Source organism: Artibeus jamaicensis, unplaced genomic scaffold, assembly GCF_021234435.1.
Source record: "Artibeus jamaicensis isolate MK-2021 breed Jamaican fruit bat unplaced genomic scaffold, CSHL_Jam_final contig_373, whole genome shotgun sequence".
Classification (NCBI taxonomy): Eukaryota; Metazoa; Chordata; class Mammalia; order Chiroptera; family Phyllostomidae; genus Artibeus; species Artibeus jamaicensis.
The window spans coordinates 6,879,186-6,898,317 of NW_026521807.1; the positions used below are offsets into that span (position 1 = coordinate 6,879,186).

General features: G+C 42.2%; 1 long non-coding RNA gene across 1 annotated transcript; it reads left to right on the top strand.

Annotated features, from left to right (window-relative positions):
• The first annotated feature begins 303 nt into the window (after nt 1-303).
• LOC119047512 (uncharacterized) lies at nt 304-16,868 on the top strand. Its single transcript, XR_005082155.2, has 3 exons — nt 304-781; nt 16,030-16,299; nt 16,781-16,868. It is a non-coding gene; the product is annotated as an uncharacterized LOC119047512 (long non-coding RNA).
• The last annotated feature ends 2,264 nt before the right edge of the window (nt 16,869-19,132 follow it).

The window sequence follows — 19,132 nt, forward strand, 5'->3', positions numbered from 1 at the left end:
CCTAGAGGTTAATGCTTAAGGGAGTGGTCGTGCTAGGGCCCATTTGGGAGTTTCACGAGGTTACTCTTTGGCCCTTTGTTCCTCCTCCAAGGGGTTCTACTGCGTGACTAGTGACATGCCAAGGAGGAAAGCTCAGGCGAGAGTCTGAACCTCCTGACCACTGATATAAAAGATCTGGGAGATAAGGTAGCCCTGGGGGCAAGGTCCTTGTTTTTCCAGTTCTGCCTGTTGCTAGGCACCCAGGGCTTTCAACCCTGCTGACCTTCTGTACCTGACCCATGGAGACAGACTCTGCTCAAGTCTGTCTAAGTGCCTACCACAAGACCACAGATTCAGGTGAGCAGTGGGTTGAATAGTGTTCCCTGGAGAAGCTACTATGTTCAAGTCCTAATTCCTGGTACCGGTGACTATAAACTTATTTGGAAATAAGATCTCTTCTGATGAAATCAAGTAAAGATAAGGTTCTATTGGAATAGGGTGGGTTCTAAATTGGTGACCAATATCTTAATAAGAAGAAAACAAGGCTCAAAGACACACACACATGGAGAAGAAGACCATGTGAAGGTTGATGGAGGCGGAGATTGGAGGCAGGAAGCCGAGGATCTCAGGCAACCACCAGGAACTGGGAAGAGGCAAGGAAGGCCTTTCTCCTAGAGTTTTTGGAGGGAGCCTAGCCTGGCTGCCCCCTTCATTTTGTGCTACTAGCTTCCAGAACTAAGAGAATCAATTTCTGCTGTTTCAAGCCGCCCACTTTATGGTAACCCTAGGAAACTAACACAAGGTAACTATTAAATATTTTATTTTTCTGTAAGTCAACATGGCATTTACTTTGTTCTTTAGTCTTCAAGGGGGTTAAGGCTGACAAACCCCGGTAATTTAGGTTCCCCACCATCTCCCGGGGCTGTGTCTAAGCTACAGCATGTGCACGTCTGTCCAGCCCAGTTGTCTGGGGACATGCCTTGTTTTTGTGCCCACCCCTCTGTAGATCTGAGGTCTCCAGAAGCTTCCGGCCTCCTGCAGGGCATGCGATTCTCAGACAGGCGTTTCACACTCAGGGACACCTCGCTGAAGTGATATGGACCTTTGCACAGCAAGTGTGACTGTCACGACGGTCAGGCCAAGGAAGAAGGCGTTAGAGCCTCTTTTCATAAAACCCACCTGTGCCTCTTCTAACCATCTTTACCCACCTCTGCAGTCACGGAAAAGCATTGGACCCATTTCCCTCCACTTCATTCCTTGGCACTGTCCTTCTGGTCTTTATCTGTGCCCTGACCCTCTAACCGCCTCACTCAGACTTTTGGGCTGTAAACCCCAAATATTTGCTGGAGCTTTCAGCTTTCTGTCTTTCCACATCCCTCCCCAGAATATATGCTAATGTAGCGGGTCAAAGAAAGTGGAAAATACTGGTGAGAAAACAAAGAATATTGGTGAGTTTATCAAGATTATGATTTGGATAAACATGATAAGAAAGAAAAATGTACTCCTGAGGCCAAAGAGACATGTAATCAGATGCCAACCATGCCACTTCTTAGCTTTAACCAGGGCAAGTTTTATTTAGTCTCCCTGAGCCTTTGCACTCACTTAACCAAAATAGGAAATTAAAGACCTACCTTCCAGAGTTGGAATGAGGATTAAATTTAGTGAGACAATATATGCAATGTCATAGTGTCTCCATTTAGCAAAAACACGAAGAGGATACCAACTAGCCAAGTTAACCTCATCACAGAAAGAACTGAAAGCTGAGCCGACTTCCCAGTTCTTTCCCAAGGCACCAGCATCCATGAAGATACTGGCTGTTTGGCCCAAAGCTTCATTATGAAGGTAGCCTCCCACTACTATGCAAGGTGCCGCAATGGAACACAGCTGGCCCTTTAATTGTCTTTCTTGTGCCAAGGAACAGCCAGAGGATGAGAAAGAGCTCGGTTTTTGGTGGCTCCCTCTCATCATTTTTGAGCTTTGGAGCTCTTTGGCTTTGGGGCTTTCCTGAGCCAGATAAATACTGTACAAACAGACTAACCCTTATATTTTAATCTACTTGGTTCTTAAACCGGAACACCGCTGAACTCTCCTGGGGAATGAAGGAGCTGTAGTGTTTTTTCAGGAGTCGGTAAAATCAGGGCAGAGCCACTGTCAGCTGCCAGATGTTCCTTCTTAGACTTCGTGGTTGTCATTCAGAGGCAGGGCCACTAGATGTCACAAATGGGGAAGAGTTCTGCCCTCTCCCCATGGTTTCTGTTACGAGGAGAGATGAGGGACTATAGTCCTTCTAAAAATAAAAAAAATTAAAATTAAAATTAATTAAAAAATTTGTCTTAAAAGGCTTAATATTTTTAAAGCAGTTTTAGGGTTTATAACGAAACTGAGAGGAAGGTGCAGTTTTCCGTACGCTCCTTGCCCCTACACGTACATAGCCTTCCCCATTACCAGCATCACTCACCAGAGGGCTACATTTTTTAAAAATGATTTTATTTATTTGTTTTGAGAGAAAGGAGAAGGGAAGGAGAAAGAAAAGGAGAGACACATCAATGTGTGCTTGCCTTCCCCACACCCCCTACTGGGAATCTGGCACACAACCCAGGCATGTGCCCTGACTGGGAATCAAACCAGTGATGCTTTGGTTCTCAGGCTGGCACTCCATCCACTGAGCCACAACAGCCAGGGCCAGAGTGGTACATTTTTCACCAAGGATGAAGCTGCATTGACACATCATTGTTACCAAAAGCCCGTAATTCAACTTAGAGTTCACTTTTGTATATTCTGGCACCCTGATCTCAGACTGCCAGGCTCCAGAGATAAATTTTTGTTGTTTATAAGTTATCCAGTTTGTAATATTTTGTTATAGCAGCCTGAAAAGACCAAAAACAATTACACAGAGTGTTTTCACTGCCTTAAAAATCTCCTGTGTTCTTTCTCGTCATCTCTCCTCCCCATTCCCCACTCTTGGCAAACCTTTATCTTTTTTTACGTTTAAATATACTTTTCTCTCTTTCTTTGCCTGATAATCCCATCACAAAAGGTATGTTACACCTTTTGTAGTTGTCCAACAGTCCTTGGATATTCTGTTCTGTTTTTTGAGTCTTTGTTCTCTTTGCTTTTCACTTTTTGAGGATTCAGTTGACATACCCTCTAGCTCAGAGATTCTTCCCGCAGCCATGTCTGGTCTACCGATAAGCCCATCAAAGGCATTCTTCACTTCTGCTACAGTGCTTTTTATCAGTAGCATTTCTACTTGGTTCTTTCTCAGGATTTCCACACGTTTGCTTACACTGCCCATCTGTTCTTGAATGCTGTCTACTTTCTCCATCAGAGCCCTTAGCATATGAATCGCAATTGTTTTAAACGTCAAGTCTGATAATTCCAGCCATGTCTGGTTCTGATGCTTGCTCTGTTGTGTTTTTGCCTGTTGGTAAACCTTGCAATTTTTAATTAATAGCCAGACATGATACCCCAGGTAAAAGAAATTCCCGTAAAAAAGCTTTAATAATGTGATGGTGAGTTGTTGGGGGAGGAGAAATATTCCTAAGGTCTTTTTAAAAAAGATTTTATTTATTTATCTTTAGAGGGGAAGGCAAGGAGAGAGGGAGAGAAATATCAATGTATGGCTGCCTCTCGTGCATCCCCTGCTGGGAACTGGCCAGCAACCCAGGCATTTGTCCTGACTGGGAATGGAACCGTGATCCTCTGGTTCGCAGGCTTGCGCTCAATCCACTGAGCTACACCAGCCAGGGCTCTTAATGTCTTATGATTAGGTCTCAGTCTTTCAGTGAGTCTGTGACTCCAGACTGTGGACTTCTCAGTGTTTCTCAGTTTTCTTCTCTTCATTTGATGGAACAGGGTGGCTAGTGTGGGCTGGAGCGGGATATTCTCCTTCCTCAGGTCAGTTAGGCAGTAATACCCTAGCAGGTTAGGCTCTGGTTAACTAGTTTCCTCAGAGGACAGGCCTGGTTAAGAACAGAGCTCTCTGGCATATTTCAACGTGGTTCCTTTTTCCCTGGCCCTGCTGGAAGGTGAAAATTTTTCTTTGGTATTTACTTTGGGAGTCTGGTCAAACTCCTGGAAGTAAATCTCAAAATATTGTGGGTCCCCTGCTCTACCACCCAGCATGACTCAATCCCTTGGGGTTTTTTTTTATTTTTTATTTTTTAAAAGATTTTATTTATTTATCTTTAGGGGGGAAAGGAAGGAGAGAGGGAGAGAAATATCAATGTATGGTTGCCTTTCGTGCATCCCTGCTGGGAACTGGCCTGCAGGGAACCAGCCTGCAACCCAGGCATGTGCCCTGACTGGGAATTGAACCTCGAATGTCTGGTTTGTAGGCCCGTGCTCAATCCACTGAGCTACACCAGCCAGGACTTCAATCCCTTGGGGTTTTTAACACACTTGTTCACACTGAGCATCCAGCGATGTGTCAACTACAGGCTTTGTTAACCCAGCACGACATCCCAAGACCTCCTGTATTTGTGTCTTCCTCTGATCTCGGGAGCAGCAGTTTCATCTGTGACCTCTCTTCTCTTATGGATACAAAGTGTTGTTGATTTTTCAGTCTGTTTAGCTTTTCACTTGTTGTTGGAACAGCATAAGGGTTTCCAAGGCCCTTGCTCGTGGAATCAGAAAATGAAGCTTCTCTAATCCTTCCTTAGCTCCGGTGACCACCCCAGTGCAAACTTGCAATATAGGCAGTCTGTCCTTCTAGGAAGGGCCCAGGAAGGTTACGCATCTTTTCCACCTTTGTTTACGGTAAGTTCTCTCCAAGATAGAAGCCTTAAGAATCCTTTATGTATAATGCTGCCAATACAGGATAAGGGGAGAGATGAGATAATGTTCTCGAAGTAAAATCTATGGAATTTCTTCCCTAAAAAGGGAAGATGATCTGTGTTACTCCGATTTGGGGTTTCCACACCGATCTGTGTGACAGTGTGGCACCGTGCTAGGCTGAGGAAACTGGAAGCAAACAGAAATGGTAGTCACCGCCCTCCTGGAAAGGCTAAGGGAGACAGAAGTAACTTTCCTTTGTAGTGAAATCAGGAAATGAAGAAACGCATAAAATTAAGGACAGCTAGCAAGATTTCCTGTAACTAAAGATACTTACCATCAGTAACTGGGTTTTTAAAAACTGTTTCTGTTTTGTGTTGATATTAAATGTCTTGTATTTTGTGAACTAACATTTGTAGGTACGAGTTTTATTTTAATAATTCTTATTTGCAAAATTAAAAGGCAGCTTTATTGTGGTGTTCTAATTTTGGAAAATTTTCTGGTCTTTAAAACCCCCCCAGTCTGGGAAGCCCTGTGCTTGATAGTCCTGAATGTGACACTTAGAGCCCAAGATGCCTCCTGGCACAGATGACCGTCCTCCTCCCCTCCAGCGCTCAGCCACTGCCATCCCAGAGGCTGTCAAAGAGAAAGCCTCAGAGAGAGTGGAGGAAAACGCCCGCCAGATACACTGAAATGAAAAATGAACAGAATCATACTTGGGTAGTGAATAGCATTAAAGTTTTCTCTAGAGAAACAGTTTTCCCAAAGCACCAATTGTGCCTACAAATTATTGATATATGTTAAATTTGAGTCTCTGGTGAGCGTTTTATAAAACAAACTCCTATTTTGTATAGTGTCCCAATAGAATTTAACCTATCCAACTTTCTTCTGACAAACATACCAGTGAAATAAGAACAAAGAGGCGAACTCTCCGCCTCAAATAACTAACCTGCCAAGTGAACATGAGAGTCTCCTTCCCTGCCAGAGTCCACTTGACCGATCATCTGTATACCAACCTGCTGCAACCTGATGCTTGAATAGCCCATTAGAATAATAATGATAATGATATTAATAATAAAAATGGTGTGTGAATATGCCAGAACCAAATGTCACCATATGAGTGTATGTATGTAGCAGTTGCCTCCACATACAGAATTTGCTACTCTTTCTGAGAACAAATGCTGAAAAAATTAACAGTGGTTAAGTAAAGGGAAATGCCCCTTTTATCTAGAATAGTGATGGGGCAGAAGGCGGAAAAGGGCTGAGCTCTTCAGGGCTGGTCCAGGCTACAGCTAGGGTGTACTCCAGAACAAACAGCACTTTATGATAATGACCTACTTGGTGTCTACGGCTTGAGAAGAACTGGGTGGTAGGCAATACTCTTCTTAACTAGAGACTTCGAAGGCATTCTGTTAGCATGGGGCAGTCAGGAGGGTGGAGCTTGGATTCTTTAGCTACCGAGTATAGCACGTGTCCAAAACAGCACAGCTTGCACTAGACCTGGAGGTATGCACCACTGACATGAAAATGGATCCCCCAGAAGCCCCATCAGGGGTGGTGACAAGCTAGCCTTCAGCTATTACTCTCTCCCAGGCATTGCAATGCCATAGGTGTCCCAGCCTGGCCTAAGGGCCTGCCCTTCCTAGGGTGGACCACATTCACTGACTGACAGGTCCGTAAAGGCTCAGTCGTTTCAGAACAACGTGGGGCTCCTTGGAAGGGCCATTATCTCCAGAACAGGACCAGGGAAAGCCCTTTATCAAGCCTGCACCCCAGGCTCCCTCCACTGAATTTTTTTCTTTCTCCCTGCTTCCACTTCCTAATAAACTTGCTATACATTAGTCTGCCTCAGAGTCAGCTTCTTGGGGGAAACTAACCTGCATCTGTGTGTGTGGAAAGGAAAGACAGGAGCTTGTGGGCCACAGTCAGGGTTCCTTTCTCCTCTTGGAGCAACACTCGGTATTCCCAAGAGTGGGAAGGCAGAATGAGCAAAGTTATTGACCTACTGTATTGGAGATTAGCAGTGGTAACTCCTAGCTGATTTTTGCTGTAGAGAATACTGATTAGAGGTGTGAATGAATAAGCTCTGGCTGGTATAGCTCAGTGGATTGAGCACAGGCCTGTGAATCAGAAGATTGTGGTTCAATTCCCAGTCAGGGCACATGCCTGGGTTGCAGGCCAGTTCCCAGCAGGGAACACATGAGAGGCAACCATACATTGATATTCTCTCCCTCTTTCCTTCCCTTACCCGCTAAAGATAAATAAATAAAATCTTTGAAAAGAAGAAGTATGAATGAATAGTAATATCCCACACAGAAACACATGTTCAAAAATCCAGTAGGGAATTAATATTTTATAATATTCTAATTCTAGATAACTAGGTGAAATCTTAGTTTTTATCCAAATTCAGTTTAAATGTCACTGGTCCTATTTTTCTTTCTGTAGCTTCCTTGGAGAAAATCAATCTCTACTTTCCTTTTGTGAATGAAGCACTTGGTATCAGTGGATGCCAAGGGGATGGAAGGAGGGGGTGGGGTGGGGAGTAATTTGCCATGGTGGCAGGCAAACAGGGGGTACATTATCTGTGGAAAGTTTAAAAACAATAATAAAACTGACTAAAGGTCAGCCTGCTTTTAATTACCACCATGCACCAGCAATTCTGTACAAAATATACTCCTTCTTTCCATGAGGAGTGCTCCCCTCTACCACCTCTTTTCCACCTTGACCTACTATGACTCAGCATATACCTCGAGTATGCCACAGTTCACATTGTATTATACTGCTTATCCCAGACTATGACTTCCTTATGTCTGGTTTGTAGGCCCGAGCCTACAAATTTAGGTATGGGTGATTTTTTATCCCTCCTGTCATTTCGGTATGATCTCTGTTATAATCCCTGGCCCAAAGAAGTCATCAATAACATTTAGTTTAATAAAAGATAGTAATTCAGTCTTTGTCTGCATGTGGGAATAGCCGGTTATCATGGCAATAACAAAGACTTCCAGTCCTAAAGCTCAATCAATATCCTAAATCAATGTCATTGTGATTTTCTCAAACTTGATTTTCTTGTATTTTTCCACAGTTATTAAATGAAAGCTCCACATCTCCTGGGATCACTAGCCTATTAGAATAGATAAAGTTATGTAACAATAATAACTTAAATATCACTAGTGCATGACCTTATCTTCCTAATTATGACTGCCATTTGCATTTATTCATGTGAGCAACAGGTAATTGTTTATGTAGTGAATAAATATTGGCTACCATGTGCCAGGTACTAGGCTAGATGGAAATCTTATCCAATTATGTCTGAGAGGTCCAAGTGGATGTCTTTGCCATGATTACAAACAGAGTGTAGGCAAAACATTGCTAATACTAACCTCTTCCCATAATGCAACTTAAATGTACTGCTTCACAGTAATGTCTGACAGTGTGTGAGTCTTTGCAAAACTCCTTTTTCTAAGGGTAAGGAAAATAGGACAAAAACAGAGGAAATATTCTGTTGTCACTCATCACCCTTCATTTCTCTAGTCTCTTCTTTACCTTATGGTTGTGGGTGGAAATCATGCTCTTCCACGGGATCACAAGAAAGCATGCCAGGGACCCACGCACGCAAAATTGTAGTGTGGCAATATGGTTTATTTGTGTGGAAGGCTGTCCCTGTGTCCCCTCTCCATCAGTCTCACCATGGAAAATGTCCAACCATGTTCTCAGTAAGGCCCAAACCACAGCCAGTGTCCAGAGTTTCTGCTTCATATTGAAGTTTAATCTTTTGGAGCCCATACCAGCTGCTGCAGGCACCTGTAGCTGCTAGACCTGTATTAATGGATGCTCCTGGGTGAGGGAGAACTTGCAAATGCTCGGGTGAGTGCGTTACTGGGCAGGGGAGAGAAAGAGAAACAGAGGGACCGAGAGAGAGTGAGAGCTTCCCAGGGGATTATATTAGCTTGGGTTTGGGATAGCCCGGGTGCTTTTTCAAAGCAACACCCAACTTTTCAAGCTTTTGTGGGCTTTTGATAGGTCCACCTCCCCCCAATCCCTTCTTTCCCCAAGCTAGACAGACAGGCCTTTTTGGTAAGCACCTACCCCTAAATCTGGTATACTGGATTGCCCCCACCCCCCTGAATCTGGTATACTGGAGGGGGAAGGGAGGAGTGTTAATTTCCTTGGAGGAGCAATGCTATAATCCCGTGGGGTGTGGGGGTGTGAAGTTGTAGCGTACCAGTGAAGCAAACAGGCTGGTGTTCTACAATATAGTAAACTCAACATCTAATTCTCGCTCTTTCTTTTTTTTTAATTTTATTTATTTATCTTTAGAAGGGAAGGGAAGGAGAGAAATATCAATGTATGGTTGCTTCTGGTGCATCCCCTGCTGGGAACTGGCCCCTCCTTGGAACTGGCCTGCAACCCAGGCATGTGCCCTGACTGGGAACGGAACCGCGATTTTTGGTTCTCAGGCACGTGCTCAATCCACTGAGCTACACCAGCCAGGGCCTCTTTGCTCTTTCTTAAAACAAGTAGTTAACTATCTGTGGTAACAAAACTATCTTCCAATATGTATGGGTAAGTCCTTTTCTTCATCATACCTTATCAGTGTTTTTTTATTGCTATTATACAAAATAAACTCCCAAATCCTATGAAATTTAAGGCTAGTAGAAGGGAACAGCATACAAACAAATATCCCATAACCAAAGTGACTGATCTATGGGAGCTCTCAGGCTTTTTCTTCTTCCTGACAGCTCAAGAGTGGTTTGCCCCCCATCCCGTCCTCAGTTTTTCTTTTTCTTTTGAGAAGAGTTCTTCCAGTGTCCCATGACACCTCCTGGTCAGTGTTGTAGTTTGGGGGGATCCCAACAACCCCTGAGGCAGGATGAACAGTGGACTCGAGCATCAGCCTGTGATCAGTCTACGGGGCTGTGCCTGGTCCCAGGAGGTGACCGTCCATCCAGAGGTGGCCTGCTCATCTTACTGTCTCAGAGGTTCTGCATAGTTCGCTTTTGTGATTCAAAACTGGGAGAATTGTAAAAAGTCTGATCAAAAGAAGAAAGTAAAGGATCCAGAGAGATGATGGCTAGGACTGAAAAGGAGTTTTTTCAGGCAGTTAGTGTGAGAAAGGACCAGAGAAGCTGCAGATTGGTATGGAAGTGAGTTGGAGGGAATAAGCTCTTAAGAAACATTACTCAAATGAAAAATCTAAGTTAATTTGAAATTTCTCTTGGTTGCTGAACTGTGTTTTTATTGTCTGGTCTGCCATAATGTTAGAAAAATCATTTTACACTCCAGACTTCATGTCTCAGTTGAACTAGCTAACCAGTTAGTTCAGGTTTGCAACTGCATTCCAGGTCCATGTGTGCTGGGAGGAGAAATCCTTTCATCTTTGCATTCATGAGCTGTTTGACCTTGACAAAGTTAACGTTTGCTTAACCTCCATTTTTTTTTCCATCTACAAATTGGGATAGGAACAGCACCTGCTTCATGGAATAGCCGTGAGGATTAAGTGAAATCGTGTATATATACAGATCATTATTTGGCATAGTGGGAGGGCTAACTAAATGATAATGTCCTGTGATTGTTCAGGTTGTTAAATGGTGAAGAGCAAGCAGAATCCTTGGGAGTGTCCAAGAACAAACTCTGTGTTCTGGCAAGCTAGAAGGGACCTAAAAGGGAGCCCAGGGCTTGCTGAATTACAGTGGCTGCCAGCAAAGCGGCCTGCTCCTTGCTGTAGTTTGTAGACATAACATGCTTTTATTTCTAACTGCTAGCGTGCCATAGTTCCCTTAAGTAGTAGTTTCTTATTTTAAGTCTTTCGTATAATTTTAACATTTTTCTGTATCTCATTTGTTGTGTTTGTTTTCCTTTTTCTTTCACATTTCATCCTGTTTCCTTGCTCTTACTCATTCCTACTTTTATTGAAAACTTTTAGGGATTGTAACACTCCTCCAAGTAGGAATTTAAGGGTGAAAACTCATATTTGAATTTTATGTAAATATTGAATTGAATGGTAAGCTTAACATGGTATCTATTTTCTTTTGGAGCCATTACCTTCTTTCCTCCCAACTCCCTACACTACACCTTAGACATTTTCCCCAAGAACGACTTGTTCCTAAAGATCTCATCTCTTCCACCTTCAGAGGAGAAAAGGATAGAGGCCTTTAGTCAGTTGTATCTTTTTGTCTCATAAAGAAACAGCAATAATGGCAATAAACCCACACTGCCTCAACGGCTAGTTGTAATGCTAAGCCAGATATAGCTTAAAATAAAATTCAAACAAACCCTGGGGCAAAAGCTCTCTTAGCCAGTGTGGTCCAAAGGGACACCCTCTTTCTTTCCTGTTGCAAACTTCCACTTCTCCTAAAGCTGACTATTGATTGTACTACAGAGTTCTGTAACACAGAACAGAGGCAGAGTTCTGCCCTTCACATCATTTCCAAATATGCAGTGTTCTTAATCTCTGGTCAGAAGTTGATAGCCAAAAGCTCTCCACTGGAATCCATGGATGCATTTCAGGGGCAAAAGATCCCTTAAAACTATCTTGAAGGTGTGTGTGCGTGTGTGTGTGTGTGTTCATGTGCAGAAGCAGACCCTTTTCTGAGAGGAGAATATCTCTTAGTAAAATTCCAAAGACTTCTCCAAAATTAGTCACAATTTGTGTAGGACTTCAATGGTTCATTCAAACGCTTAATTCCGTTCATTTTCTATTTTGCCCCTGCCTCTCTCATTGCGTGTATATATTCTTTATACACTAATAGATGTGTACCGGCACTTCAGTTCTCAAAGCAGAAATATCTCTTTCTTATTCATTGTCACTTGAAAGGATTAGCTCCCAGTTTAGGGTGTATGTAATAGACATTTCAATTAAAATTATGTTTTCAAGTAGTGTGATTGCATAAAAATACAAAAGCTAATTAAGTGTGGTTCTTGCTGTTCTGTAGTTTATAATATAACCAGGAGGCAAATTGTTTAAAAATATATGAAGAGCAACAATTGCAACGATGCAGTTATGTGTATGGGCAGTTATGAGAAGCATGGATGAGGAGTTTCTGTATCTGCCCAAGAGAGTTAAAATAGATGTGCTGAAATACATGATATTCAAGTGCATTTTAAAAGGCCCCCGGAATGTTCATAGGGGGAACAGGAATAAATGAGCATTCTTGACTGTAATGGGAACAACAGTTAGTTGGGGTGTATCTGGGGCCTGAGGTGAATGGGCAGGTAATGGTGGATCTGTTACTGGTGGGGACAGGAGAGTGAGGTGAATGGCTGCAGGTAAGTGACTTGGGATTTTAGGTCAAATCCTCTGTGTGTGTGTGTGTGTGTGTGTGTGTCCTTACTTGGATGTCTACCTAGAGAAAATGTCATTTGGGAAGAAGACTGCTTAGTTGTAAAGAACTTCCAGGGTGTGGGAGATGGGGAGGCAGAGGATGAGCAAACAGAGACTGTTGGGAAGTGAGGAGTCTGGCCTTGGTGCCCTAGAAATGCAGGTCCAAGTCTGAGATGGCGATGGAGGGACAGTTCCCAGAGACATGAAAAAGGACCCAAGTCAGTCACACAGGGAAGAAGCCAAGACTGCTATAGATCCTATGCAATTCTATGAGCACTTTAAAAGGCATCAGTAAATATACATCCTTATACACTTCTCAATTTGCTTATTTAAACTAGGAGCTTTCAGCTTATTTTACCAAGAAGTACATTGGGTTTTGTGAAGAACAGTGTGCTGAGAGAAAATGGTTTCGGTCATGTAATCATTTTCCAGATGAAACCCTATTACTCACCAGTACAGGTCAAATGTACGATGACTATTTTTGAAAAGGGGACTCTCACATAATTCCTTTTCATTTTAATAAATAGTGTGTTCATGGATACTTTATTCTGAGCATGTCTTTAGTGCCCTGGCAAATAGGCACTAAACATAAAACGGATGGCAGAGTCTATAGACCAAAGAAAGGAAGACTAAACATTGTAAAGTTGTTTGTAAGTTATGGCTCTCTGTGAGGAACCAGACATTTGTATCCTTTGCCTAGGGCTGCTTACAGACAGCTTAGCTGTCAAATAAAGTTACTAAATGGGCTTTTAATTTACTATATATGTATCAGAACCTGAGGATCCTGTTGTAAATATCTGAGAATTGGCTGTGGAAGAAGCCCAGTTTGTCTGTCATCACTGTTAAAAATGCTACATTTGATTCGTTGTTTTAGTGTGTAAAACTTAAGTTTTTTGAAGGAGGTGCTTAGATAATATACTGGAGGTAAATTTAGGGAGCAGAGTAACTATGAAAAGATTTTTGTGCTGAAAATGGCTTTCATTTAAACTCTTTTCCATGATAAAGATAGAAAACTTATAGGCTGATTTTTTTTGTTGTTTATTTTGTTTTTGTTTCCCTAGTTTCTTTCTTGATGATATAGGCTTTGTTTTTTCTATTGTTATCCTTGATTTTCATTAAGCATGTTGCTGATATTTAGGTTTAAATCAAGGATCTTTAGGGGCTGTTATGTATAAAACACATAACAATGTTTTACAGGATATAGTCACAGGGTTTGTAAGAAGTGAGAGGAAGTTCTGAAGAAGCTCCCACCTGCAAGTCGCTTTGCTCTCACCAAGGCCTGCAGCAGCTGACTGTGGACCTCGTGACCAGCATGGCTTCAGACAGAAAAGCCCCTGCCTGGGTCTCGCAGCCATGCACGCCCACAGGGCGCATTTGCAGATGGGAATTGGCAGAGAGTGAATCTCTCAGTGGGGCCCTGCAGGGCTGCGGGCATACTGAATACAGACTCTTCCCAGAAAAACCGAACTGTGTTAATAATGGCCAAAAGGTGTTTCTCCATAGGTGGTATATTATCACTAACCAGGCCAATGTGGGACACCAAAGAGGAGAAGCAGACAATACAGACCATACGGTTGTGACAGAAGAAGCCCTGAGCAGGACCTTCCTCCAAGCCTGTCTGCCTGAGGATCAGGAACATCTTTAATGTCCAAGGATTTAAACCTCAGTGAGGTGGACCCGTTCTTAGTCTGCAGATTTTTGCTGGGGTGGTGGATTGAAGAAATGATCTCAACCATTGACGGCGGAATTTCTGTATAAGGGGAAAGTGTTCTTATTTTGGAAAATCATTGTGTAATAGATTGGGGTGAAATATGAGGATTTGGAGGCAGTAAAGAGATGCTGGAGTGGTGGAACATTAGGAATAAACAGGGATTTGGGGAAAGAGAGCCACAAGTAGGAGAGAACAGAGGTGTGGTAGAAGCCAAGAGACATTTAAGAATAGGCTTTCTTAATGTTCACATTTTAAGTTTCACGTTGCACATTAGACTCTCCTTGCTCACAAAGACAGTTAACACAGTCTGCTGGACACCTCAAGGCTTTGTTTAATTGCTAAAACAGCCCTTTCTTCTCACACCTGAGCCAAATGCATATATAATCAAAATGTGTGTGTCTGACATCTGTTCTTAGCCCCTGTAAGTATAATTTTAAGGTGGTAAAATGCCAATCAGAATGTCACTATAAATATTGTGTCTGCAGCCTTTACAGAATTAAAGAGTATTTACAAGTTGTTTGCAACGGTGCTTTTCTATTTTTTTATATTCGTTTTTGGTAATATACTTGAAATCTCATCTGGACTATTTAAAAAGTAATTTTACATGGTGGCTTAAAGTATATTAATCTTACTTTTTATATGGCGAGTCATAATCATTATTTAAAAAGTAGTTTATTTGTCCAACTTGACATCTCATCATAGCCAATTAACTTTGGATGCTGGTGCTCTACCTTGATCTCTAAAGCTTTGCATATACATTGTTAGTAAAAAACATTTTTGTCCAGAAGTTTCACCCGTTAGCAATTTAATTCTTTCCAAAGTGTCCTCTAACCACAACTTACTTCTATCTAGGGACTACTTACCTAGAGACACAGTTATTTTACACTGTAGAAAAACCTAGTCACGTACAATTATAGGATATCATATACTTCAAAACAGTACCACTTTTTCCTAACCCAATGTAGTGTCAGCAATGCTATTGACTATATGTTAGAAGAACTCCATCGGCTTGTTCAGAAAAGCTTTTCTCTAAAGATAAAGATGCTGTAGGTGCTTGTTTTAGAGGATCAGTTCAGCAGTTGCTGTGTGGCACTCAGTGTCTAAACATGTTTTATATAAAGATAGTGTGAACCTAATAAATAAAAATTATCCACGTAGTCAGCTGAAGATATGTCTATTGATTTGAGGGAGAGAGAAACATCAATGTGAGAGAGAAACATCGACCAGTTGCCTCCCGTACACGCCCTGACTGGGAATCCTGTCAAAACCTAGGTAAGTGCCCTGACTGGGAATCAAACCCACAACCTTTTAGGTGTGTGGGATGGCGCTCCAACCAACTGACTCACCCAGCCCCCCCGAGGGGGCGCAGAGTATTAAAAAAAATCTAAAAAAAAAAAACTACCAACCGACCCTACTACAACGACCCTGCCAATCAGTAAGTGTGAAAGGTCACTCAGAGCAGAAGACTTTTAGGAAGAGTTTTTCATTAAATAAGTAGTCATGTTTTTAAATGCAATTAAATCCATATGTCTCCACATATCAGTTTTTTTAAATGCTTCTTTCTCAGCCTAATTCTGAGTTGCTTGAACAAGTTTATTTTCTATCTTTGACCATGGACTTTAACCCCATCTCTCCAGCATTCTTCTCCACAGCAATCTCCTCTATTATCTGAGGTGGCTGCCGATACTAAAAGTTTAGAATGTACTTTGAAATCACTAGAAGTTCCCCTGCTCTCAACACTTAAAAATGCATATATAATTGAAAAAAAATTAAGTTCCTCTTCAAAGCTTATAGGGAAATTCTTTACTTAAAATATTTATTTCTTTCACATAATTATTGTTCTGTGAAGCTATTTGTGCAATTTCTTAGCTTTAGATTTTTGTTTGAACAGAATGCATACAAAGGTTTTCAGAACGTAAGTATTTTATTGCTGTGGCTAATAGAATCTTGGAAACCAGTCATTCAGCCTACTAGATGGATGAAAATGAACTCTGGACGTGGTAAACACTGTCTTTTGGACACTGCGCTTCTGGTGAACAGTGACGGTGCAGACAGCACTACTTCTCTGGTGTTACTGTGGTATGAGTACAGACTCCCTTCTAGCAGCAATGGTGTTGTGGCCTGGCTGCTTCTGACTGCTCTGAAAAGCTGCAAAGAAAAAACTCATAAACTAGAATTTTTTATTTTGGCTCCAGGCATGATCAGGATTATCTTAAAATATTGTTTTAATCTTTTGTAACCGCAGAGCTATCGTCATGAAAATAAGACCTGGGAGTTGCTAATGATTCGAAGAGTTGAACGTATAGCTTCCTTGGATCTACTGTGTGGCTGGGAGGGAGGAAGACCATGAGGGTTCGGAAAGGGAGCCTTCCTAACGGTTTCGATGATGCTGTGTCCTGGTCCCCGCAGGGCTCCCTCTGCCAGTAGAGCAGGCCCTGCCTTGTTATCGGTGAAGCGGGTCCTGCCTTGCCTGGAAACCTCAAACAACTTCACCCAAGACAGTTATGCTGCAAAGGTGACCCTTCTCATGCCCTGCTTTTCCTATCTCTCATTTTTCAAACTATCACTACTTGTTCCAGGCAGACAAGTACAAAGTGCCACTAGAGAGGAGAGGGTTGGCAAAAAATATTTGCAGGATGTTGACAATTTACTAAAGGACAACTTGGGCATCAAGGTTAAAGGCCCTAGATCAGGAAGATATGATTTTAAGAGACACTTGTTCTCCCAGCTGCTGGGAATGTTGGCTGCTGAAAACTCACATCTAAATCCTTTAGTAAAAGTTGGCTTCTGCTGAAGAGCATCCTTGGAGCAGCCCACTTCCAAGAACTGGTCAGTTCAGGGACACAAACACCCTGCTCCTTCCCTCAAGTCAGAACAAGCCTGAGGATCCATTGTACCTCTTGAGTGTTAATGGGCTTGGCTGAAGCTTCTGTTGTAAGAGCCTTGCCATTCAGCTTCTTCCTCTGCTCAATTCTGCTTCTCTTGGCCCCTCAGAGGTGTTACTCCTGAGTGCACTGCACTAAACACTTCCTGCACTCAATCTACATCTTAGAGTCTGTTACCAGCAGAAGGGGATCTAAGACAGTCACTGCCGCAGAAGCCATCTCTAAGATGGAACACTGAAGGTGGACCCTGTGCTGTGGCTGGCAGCGAGGACCCTGTTCCTGCTCGTAGAGTGTATATAGAGCTCCTGGAATGTGCCCTTGGAAGCAGTAAGTAAGGCAACTCTTACCTCTGCAACTGGAAGAGAGAGAAAGCTAAGGAGTGGTGGCCTCACAGAACAATTCTGCACTAACTCAGGCCCACACCCCTCCTTTGTGTCAATAGTCACAACATGCAGAGACTTTCTGGTTCTTTTTATATGCTCTTCTGTCCACGTGGCAGTCCCTTGTCTCTCCTCTCATCCACTGGGGAGCAGTAACCACCCACCCCTCACAAGCAGGTGTGAGACTCTCAGTATCCTGTTAAGCCATGCTGTTGAAGGGTTGAGTATCTTAGATATTTCTTCCTTAGGCTCTGCATGGGTCTGACCCCAGCACTTGGAGGGAGGAAGCCCTCAGAGCGTGAGTGAACACATTCAGTATTTGGGAGGAAGGATGCAAACTGATATCTTAACACGCTACTGTACCACATCAAGAATCTCTATGTGGTTGTTGTGTGAGAGGCAGCAGAATATTAGTTGGAGAACTGCTGAAATGCACACATTTTTGATGAAGCCAATCAGGAAACATTTTTGTCAGATCTGGAAGTTTGGTCTGCTTTTAAAATTCCCGGGCTTTTTCAAGTTTAATTTGGACAAGTAACATGCATTTCTACTCATTTATATAGCGAGCTGAGGAGCACCTGTGGACTAGGAAGTCTACCTTATGACCCAATTTCTTCCCATACTTACTGAGACTAACTCGTATTAAATCACCCACCAAAACCTGAACACGTGTCAATAGCATTTTTCTGTTGTGTAATTTGCTCTTTATTAAAGGATACATGAAGAGGAGAAACTCAATTATTTTAAGAAAAAAAGTTATATTAGGTGGAACTCTGCATATTGGTCAGCCATCTGGCTCACAAACTCCCCAGGGATACTGAACATATTGCAACTGAAAAGAATTTGAACTTGAATGACTTTTAAATTGGGACATAAAATGTGGCAGCCCAGGCAATGCACAGATACTTAACAAGGACTAATGAATAGATCTATTTTGAGCCTTTTGCTTTGTGATATTTTCTTTTTTTTAGAGAGAACTAAAAAGGATGCAAACACTTGTTAATTTAATGAAAAACTCTCCCTAAAAGTCTTCTGCTCTGAGTGACCTTTCACACTTACTGATTGGCAGGGACACGGGTTATCAGTAGTTAAGTTCTTATGTAAAGGACACTCCTATAAAGAAAAGTCAAGGTGTTTCGTAGGTAAGTCTGCACACTGAAATGTAACAAACCTCATTTTATCTTAGCATTATTCTTATTTTTCACTTCAGACTCACCTCTTCAGCTGTCTCCCCCTCGGTCCCACTGCGCCTTGACTGAGGGCTACGGAGAGCAGCGTGGGGCAGCTGCTGCTGCTACAAGTGTGTAGGAGTTGGGGACCTGTGGACGGACAACTGAATCTCAAGCAACCGCAGTGTTTCTGCATCAGAGACGCTGTACGTCAGAGCAGGGATGACCAAGTCCCAGCTCGGAATATAGCTGGCTTTCAGTTTATACTTGTTTGTCTGGCAAACACCAATTTTAGATCTTTTAAAAGTAATTAACTAGAACCCTACCCCTAGAGTCCCCGCCCCCGTTACCTGCTCAAACTGTGATTATCTCACTCCACTAAGGGTCTGCAGTCTCTACCAACACAGGACGTGTCAACAGGTGACCTGGGGTTTTTATTTAAAGGCGTATCAGAACGTTCATGGATGCAACTGACGGTGTATAGTTTCAAGACATTTGATTCTAATTTAGAATCCTACAGAGAGGATCTTCAATCAATGGGAAAAAAAAGACTCACTTGCTACAGAAAGCTTTTTCTAAGCCATGAAAAACTATTTCTGGTTCAAATGTCCCAGTCTTTGAAGAAATTTCAACTGTTCAGTGTATGCAGAAAATTTCTGAAGGAATATGTGTTACGAATTTTACATTGTGTTTGGTTTTACAGCTTAACAAATATTTTAAAAAATATGTATTTGTGAATAATTTTGGTAACTTTTTTGGAAAAATACATTACCAGGAACAGAATCATTGTGTGTATGAGAAGTATGGTTGCCACTTAAAATTTTGACAGTTGGGCAGGAGTGTTTATCTTAAGTTGATCGTCACCAGATTGTAGAATTGTTACAGAAAACAACTCAGCTGCTTTCAGGTGTATG